The 8,412-nt window shown below is 43.9% G+C and overlaps 1 long non-coding RNA gene across 1 annotated transcript; it reads right to left on the bottom strand.

The window, feature by feature from the left end:
• Nucleotides 1-6,423: 6,423 nt before the first annotated feature.
• On the bottom strand, nt 6,424-7,991 carry LOC126686172 (uncharacterized). The gene is made up of 2 exons (XR_007643807.2): nt 7,914-7,991; nt 6,424-6,770 (listed from the first exon to the last, which is right to left on the bottom strand). It is a non-coding gene; the product is annotated as an uncharacterized LOC126686172 (long non-coding RNA).
• Nucleotides 7,992-8,412: the final 421 nt, after the last annotated feature.

Here is an 8,412-nt window from a genome sequence, read left to right as displayed (position 1 = left end):
ACTTTATTAATGAATGGTGGTTACATCTTTTACTGAAGGTATAGCTTCAGATTTTCAACATTCCAAGTGCGAGGTAATGGAGTCCCATCTAGGTGAGCTATTTTGTATGCGCCCTTGCCGACTACTGCTACTACGCGATATGGACCGTCCCAGTTGGCCTCTAACTTTCCAACTCCGGCGGCTCCCCTTCCAATTTCTGCCTTTTTCAGGACTAAGTCTCCTTCTTCGAATTTTCTTTCTTTGACTCGGGCGTTGTGATACTTGGTCATCTGTCTGCGATATGCCTCAGCTCGGATTGCTACTTGCTGTCTTCTCTCTTCGAGGAGGTCCAGGCAAAGCCTTAGGGACTCCTCATTGCGATCTTCGTCTAAGACCTGGACTCGTAAGGTTGGCATTCCCAGTTCTACTGGGAGAACGGCTTCGGTGCCATATGTGAGGCGAAATGGGGTTTCCCCTGTTGCTTTTCTGGGGGTAGTTCGATAGGCCCAGACCACATGATAAAGCTCATCAACCCATCTCCCTTTTAAGTCTCCTAGCCTCTTCTTTATTCCAGAAAGGATGGTGCGGTTGGTGACCTCTGTTAGTCCGTTGGTTTGCGGGTGAGCCACTGAGGAGAATTTTAAGAGAATTCCTAGCTCAGCGCAAAAATCTCTGAAGCTGGCGCAGTCGAATTGCTTCCCGTTGTCTGTGACTAGGGCATGTGGAGTGCCGAACCTGTGACATGTTAATGTGTGGTTCTGTTTTGCTTTTGACTTAAAGGAAAAAATGAAAAATACCAAATACCTGCTCATGACTTCGTTTGATAACCACTTCTGGATTTTCTTACTTGTTATTGTGCTCATGGGTTGTACCTCTATCCACTTGGTGAAATGGTCGACTGCGACTACTATAAACTTCACTTGTCCTCTCGCTGGGACAAAAGGTCCTAGTATGTCTACTCCCCAAATCATGAAGGGCCAAGGGCTTCCAATAGTTGACTGGTGAGCGGCTGGGGTTCTGATGAGCGACCCAAATCTTTGGCATTTATCGCACTTCTTGACCATTTCTTCAGCGTCTTTTTTCATCGTGGGCCAATAAAATCCCTGTAACATCGCTTTTCTGTATAAGGTTGCTGCGCCCTCGTGAGCTCCGCATTCTCCTTCATGGATTTCGCGAAGGACGTAGCTTCCTTCTTCTAGTGATATGCACTTAGACCATGGGTGTGTGGCTGAGGTCCGGTACAGTGCTCCTTCTATTAGTGAATAGACGGAGGAAATTCGAACTAGCTTAGCTGCTTCGGTACGTCCTTCAGGTAGGACTCTGTCCGCTAAATATGCCACTATGGGTTGCATCCATGGATCTAGGACTGCGACTGGTAACACTTGTTGCTCCTCTACCGTTGGTGTTGACCGCTCCTCCTTCATTTGGAGTGATACATATAGCTGGCTTTTCACTGCGGCTGCCTTGGCTATTGCGTCTGCTCTAGTGTTCTCTTCTCTGGGGATGGGTATGATTTCCCACTGTCCTCCGTTTTTTTCGATCTTCTTGAGTTGTTCCTTTGCTCTTGCCATGTATTTCGCCATGTTTTGGTCCTTGGTTTGGAATTGTCCCAGCACCTGGCTAGTGACTAGTTGGGAATCACTATGGATTTTTAGCTTTTCTGCCTTTACTTCAGTCGCGATTTCGAGTCCTGTTAAGAGGGCCTCATATTCTGCTACATTGTTAGCATATGGCAGAAATATTTGTCTGAGAAATGAATAAAACATGTTTGTACCTGCCACATTGTTGGTAGCCTTGAAGCTTAGGTGTACTGCATACTCAATTGCGATTTTGTGAGGTCCTAGTAAGACTACACCTGCTCCTGCTCCTTGGTCACTGGAGGCTCCGTCTACGAATAGGTTCCATGTCAACTCCTCGGTTGTTGAGTCGCATGGTTTCTCTGTCATCTCTGCCACGAAGTCCGCAAGTGCCTGGGCTTTCAAAGTTGTCCTTGGCTCGTACCTGATGTCGTGCTCTCCTAGTTGTACTGACCAACTGACCAATCGTCCTGAAGTCTCAGGTCGGTGCAATGCTTTCCTCAAAGGCTGGTTTGTGCGCACTATGACTGTGTGTCCTTGGAAATACGGCTTGAGCTTTTTGGTGGTTACGACGACGGCCAGTGCAAGTTTGTCTATGGTTGGGTAATTGAGCTCTGCCCCTTTTAGCGTTCTGCTTATGTAGTATATCGGCCACTGCTCCTCCTCTTCCTCCCGTACTAGTACTGAGGCGATGGTCTCTCTCCCTACCGATAAGTACAGGTACAGGTTCTCCCCGGCTACGGGCCTACTCAGTAGGGGCGGGTTGGTCAAGAATGCCTTTAATTCTTCGAATGCGACTTGACAGTCTTCGTCCCATTTGAATTTTTTCATGTTCCGGAGTTGTTTGAAAAACGGCAGGCATTTTTTGGCTGAGGAAGAAATGAAACGTCCCAGTGCCGTGACTCTGCCATTCAACTTCTGTACGTCCCTCACACTCTGGGGGGCCTTCATATCTATCACTGCTTGGATTTTTTCTGGGTTTGCTTCTATTCCTCGTTGGCTGATCAGATAGCCTAGGAATTTTCCTGCTTTAACACCGAAAGCACATTTTGCCGGGTTGAGTTTCATTCCGAACTTGTTCAGGACTTTGAAGGTTTCTTCTAAGTCTTGGGCGTGTTCCTCTGCTGTTAGGCTCTTCACGATTATGTCGTCCACGTAGGCCTCTACATTCCTCCCCAGCTGGTCTTGGAACATGAAGTTGACCAGACGTTGATAGGTGGCTCCTGCGTTCTTTAATCCAAACGGCATGACTTTGTAACAGTATGTCCCTCGGTCTGTGACGAATGATGTTTTCTCTTGATCCTTCTCCTCCATCGGTATTTGATGATACCCCTGCGCTGCGTCTACGAAGCTATATAGGAGATAACAAGCTGTTGAGTCCACTAACTGGTCTATGTTGGGGAGCGGATAGCTGTCCTTTGGGCAGGCCTTGTTCAAGTCTGTGAAATCGACACACATCCTGTACTTCCCGTTTGCCTTCTTTACTAGGACGACGTTTGCCACCCATTCAGGGTAGAAAACTTCGCGGATAAAATCTGCTGCCTCCAAAATGTTTACTTCGTCTGCGATTATCTTCTGCCTCTCCTCAGTGAACCTCCTCTTCTTTTGGACTTTGGGTACACTGCCTGGGGTCACGTTCAGTTTGTGCGACGCTACTTTGGGATTGATTCCCACGATCTCCGTTGGTTCAGTAGCGAAAGATTCCACGTTCTTTTTCAGTATCTCTGTTATTTCATGTGCTACCTTTTCTGGTACTTCTGTGCCTACTTTGACCATCTTGGTCTCAGTTAGGTGAAGCTCTTTCATGACGCCTACTGGTTCTGCTCCTCGTGACTCCTCCTCTTCTACTGCGTCTCCTGGGAACGCCTCGATAGTTAAACTTTCATCCTCCTTTGTTGTTACCAAGCAGCATTCCTTGGCCATCTCCTGGTCTCCTCTGACCACTACTATCCCAGATGGTGTTGGCATTTTCAGGGTTAGCAGCCTGATGCTGGTTACTGCTCCTGTCTGGTACAAGAATGGTCTGCCCAGTATGCTGTTGTAGGCCAGTGGAAGGTCTACTACATTAAACTGAGCATGCATCTTTTTGACTGGCCCTTCACTTCTATTTCCCAATTCTACATATAAACTTACTGTCCCTTCCGGACGTATTGGTGCTCCTCCCAGGCCTACTAGTGGGACTGAGGACTTCCGCAGGTCTGTTGTTGAGCCTTTCATCTCTTTGAATGCCTCCAAGGTTAATAAGTTCACGGAACTGCCTTCATCTACCAGTATCCGTTTCACTAGGTGATTCCTGATTATGGCTTCTATCACCAACGCGTCATTGTGTGGTCCCTTCACGTGATGTCCATCGTCTGGTCCGAACGATATCTCTGGGATTACTTCTCTTTCAATTGTGAACACCGCGGCTGATCCTCTTCTGTTTCTCTTCTTTTTTTGATTATTGCTGTAGGGCTCTCCTCCTTCTATCACGTTTACTACGCCTGCGACCTCTTTCTGCTTCTTGTTTTGTTCCTCCTTTTCTGTTAACTCCCCTTTTCTTTTGTCTCCTGGTCTGTCGTTGACAAACTTCTTCAAGAGTCCAGACTGGATTAGCTGCTCTATTTCTCTTTTGAGGTCCCAACATCTGTCCGTGTCGTGGCCATAGCCCTCATGGAAGCGACAGTATTTGCTCTTGTCTCTCTGGATGTCCGGGTCCATCTTCCGGGGTGTGTTGAACATCACTCGATTCTGTTTCATCCAGCTGAGTATGTACACTGGGGCTTTATTCAACGGGGTGAAGTCATAGGGTCTGTGTCCTGCGCCATATCGCTGAGTCCGTGGCCGTTCTTCCTCCTTCTTCCCTCGATATCTGGAACTATCCTGCTTGGTGTGCTCCTGTTGTTTTGTGAGGGTTCGTCTGGCTTCGTCTAGTTCCACATATTTGTGAGCGATCAGCATTAAGTCTTGAAAGGTGGTTGGCTTTTTCATCAGGATTTTGTCACGGAGTTCTTCAAACTTTGTTCCCATCTTCATTGCTTCGATGGCTGTGTCATGGTTCAGATTTTCGATTTGCACTGCTTCCTTGTTGAATCTTTCTACGAAATTTTTGAGGGTCTCCTGCTCTCCTTGCTTGCACTTCCTCAAGTCGCTGGAACTCTTCTGCATGGGGATATTTGTCCTGAACCTTGCTTTGAATGCCGATGCTAAGTCGGAGAAGGAACTTATTGACCCTGCCTTAAGACATGAGTACCATTTTTGCGCCGATGCTTTTAACGTCGCAGGGAACACTCTACAGAGCATGGGATCAGTCACATCTTGTAGCATCATGATCGTCTTGAACTTTGAGATGTGGCTTTTCGGATCTCCTGTTCCATCAAAAGGCTCAAAAGTTGGTAGTTTAAACCTCGAAGGAAACCTTACCGACTGTATCTCTGAGTTAAGTGGGGAATCTTCGTCCTCTCGCTCCTCCTCTGCTCCCTTGCCTTCTTTCTGATATTTCTTCATGGCGTTCTTAATTTTCTCGTCAATGTTGCTCCTTTCGTCCGCTCCCCTCCTCTTGTTGGATGAATGGCTTTCTGCGTCTTTGCTGTGCTTCCCTGGCATCTTGGTTCCTTTTGATTTGTCGTCTTCGATTACATGAATTCGACCGCTATTCCGCGCCGCTGCTTCTGCGACCTTCTCCTGGGCCGTCTTATCTCCCAGGAGCGGGACTGCTCCTGGTCCTTTGTCTAGCTGCTCCTTCTCCTTTTGTAGTATGGGCTCCGATTGTCCTCTTCTCGGTGCGTTTCCTCTTTCTTTTTCCTTGGTGACTGGGGGGTCCTTTCCACGTCTGGTTCCTACGTCAACTCCCTGGTTTTGCTTTTCTGCGAATTTCTCCTGATCTCTTGCTAGTCCTATCAGGTGGTCCTGGAAGTCATTGATGCTCTTCATTACTGCCTCATGATAGAGGGGTGGCATAGGCACCCCCTGGGGTACGTATGGGGGTATCTGCGCCGCTGACGTCACTGTCCCTTCTGTGTCCAGAGACGGGAAAGGAATAGGCTGGACGGGTCGCGGATACCCTGGTTGGTTAGGTTGACTCCACGGATAGTAACCTGGATACCATCCTCCTGCCTGTTGCTGATAGGTCATAGGTGGCTGGTATTGTGGAGTATAATATCCCCACGGCGAGGTTGTGTTCCTCAGTGGGTGTATTCCCTGAACGTTTCTCATCATGGGTGGTGGTGTGATGTCGTACGCGACCCCCGTGGTTGCTGGTATGGTCCCACTGGAGATCGGAACGCTAATTCTGATTCCTCCTTCGGGTATCAGGGGTGGGATGATCGGACCACTGCTTGCTGGTAAGCCTGTTGTAGTCACGACCACTCCCGGCGGTGGTGGTTCTTCTCTTCCCTCCATTCCGTCTTCAAAACCAAGATTAAAACTTATATTAGAAACGAATGTCGTTCCCACAGACGGCGCCAAATGATGGTTTTGATGATCGTCTTTGTCACTATTGTCGCTGAGCTCCCACCTGCTAAGATCAACAGGTTAGAAGGATTCGAGCCGGTGTTGGCTCGAACACCCTCCGATGCCTAAGTCAGTCTCTGGTGAGGTGTCAGCGAAAGTAATGATGAGAAGTGAATCTGAGAGTTACCTGGCTTAGGCTTCGTCTATATATATATTGTATAGTCTTTGTATCATAATGGGATTGTTTCTCTATTAGTCTCAGTTATCTCTTTGAGATTCGTCTCTATCCCTGATCTTAAGGGATTTCGGTGTTATCTTGATATCTTTAGCTGTTATAGCTGCGTACTGGGTCAGGGACCTGAATAGATCAGCCTCTGGGTCCATATTCAGGGTCGTTGTAGTGAGTCTTATCCCTTGTTCTGGTCCTTTATCCATCACTAACCAACACCTGTAAAATCTCAAACCACCCTGCACGATAAACTTTATACAACCACATATATATTTCCAAGTACCATTTTAAGCATTTACAAAATATACATATTAAGTAGTTAAACTATAACTACCTCTGATGTTTGTTTGTTAATCAGAAAACGAGGCCTAACAAAAAGATATAGACATGAGCGGTTACTAAACCAAAATACATTAAACCGCTAATAGGACATCGACAAAAGTGTACGCCTGAACTACTGCAGCGCTAGAGAGTCAGAAGCTGTACATGCAAAAAGTAATGAGCCTTCCGAAACAAGGAGTGGAGGCTTGACCTGATCGCTATCTACTGGATGCCTGAAAAATTTAAAAATCAACGGGTCAGACTGAGTGAGTTCACAATTTACTAACGCTATTATAATTAAAACGAGGTCGCATTATTAATAAAATATACTTTACTTTATAACCAATCAATAACTTACAATTAAACATAATTTGGTAATAAACATAAATTAAACATAAAATATAATTTAATGATTTCCAATATAGGATCCGTATCGAAACCCTAAACTCAAGTACTACGGACTTATTGGACATAATTGATAATAATCACTTTTCAATCATATCGTCCGAGTGGCCGGGTCCCGAGATAGTTCGACCGAGTTACCCGCTACCACGTGGCATAGTCCCGAGATAATTCAACCGAGTTACATCATGTCACTACTTAATCCCAAGTTGTGGGTCCCGAGATAGTTCGACCGAGTTACCCACTAGACACAGGTCCCGAGATAGTTCGACCGAGTTACCTTGTGTCTATCACATTTCTTTTTATCCTCCTTAATCCATTAACCAGTCAATATTCACAAATTATCATTTCAAATCATTGACCATAGACGCCTAGACTCGTATCAATTCTGGTGATCACACAGCCTATTGACGCCCAATAGGTAGCTCGTTTCCCCACGGATCACTTATTGGGTCTAATAAAACTTCACATAATAAATATACATTTAAGTAAAACTATTAAGGTAATAAGTACCTTACTAAAGCGTTATAACTCATAAATCGAAGATATAAGCCTTAAGCTTTTAAAATAAATAGACATCTTTATTATATGCTTTGTGCTACTTAAAATGATAAGCATCTTTTCGAAAGCGTATCTACTATATGGCATTGATTAATTTTTACCCGCGATACTCTTAATAAAATCAATGAACATAATAATTCGATGATAAAGTAAAACGTAAAATTCCAAAGTTTTAACTTTGTTCGTATGCGACCTTTTATAAAATATAACCTATTTTAATCGTTTATAGCATAAAATGGATTATTAATAAAAGATACAACTTATACTTTTTATATTACTTCAATAAAGTTTTATAAACACTAGAGTTAGTTTTATAAGTAAATATATAAATCCTTGAATTAAAGCATTCAATTAAATACATGTAGCTATATATATAAAAAAATAATAATAACGAAAGTAAATCGCGAACTCACCTCGATCGCTTAATCCAAATTTTCCAAAAGCAAAATATAATATAGTCCGTTGAGTAACCCAATTCTTCTAATTCTCCAATCCGCCCACGTGTAGGATCTATAATATTAACAAATGCTAAGTTAACACTCCATTTAAGACTAGACCATTCATTTCCTTTTCAAATACAATTTCAAGTATTCGAACTTGAATTAATACTAAATCCTTTTATTTATTCTTGCCTTCTTAATATCACTTTGATTCACTAACCAGTAACTCATGCTAATAATCCAAAATTTTAAATGCTTAACTTAGTTTATAAATCATCACTTTACTACTTTATATTATTAGTCCCACTTGCAATAATTTTTATTCCTAAATATATGTTATCGCACTAACCCCGTTACTCGACTTTTTTAATCATTTTAAATCCGCTTACACCCAATTTAAACTTTATATTCGAGCATTTAATCTTTAAATTTAATCTATGTCATAACTTATTTTATTAAACCTTCTAAAATC

Source organism: Mercurialis annua, linkage group LG6, assembly GCF_937616625.2.
Source record: "Mercurialis annua linkage group LG6, ddMerAnnu1.2, whole genome shotgun sequence".
Taxonomy (NCBI): Eukaryota; Viridiplantae; Streptophyta; class Magnoliopsida; order Malpighiales; family Euphorbiaceae; genus Mercurialis; species Mercurialis annua.
Note: the sequence above shows the minus strand (reverse complement) of the source record. Positions and strands in the feature narration are given on the sequence as shown.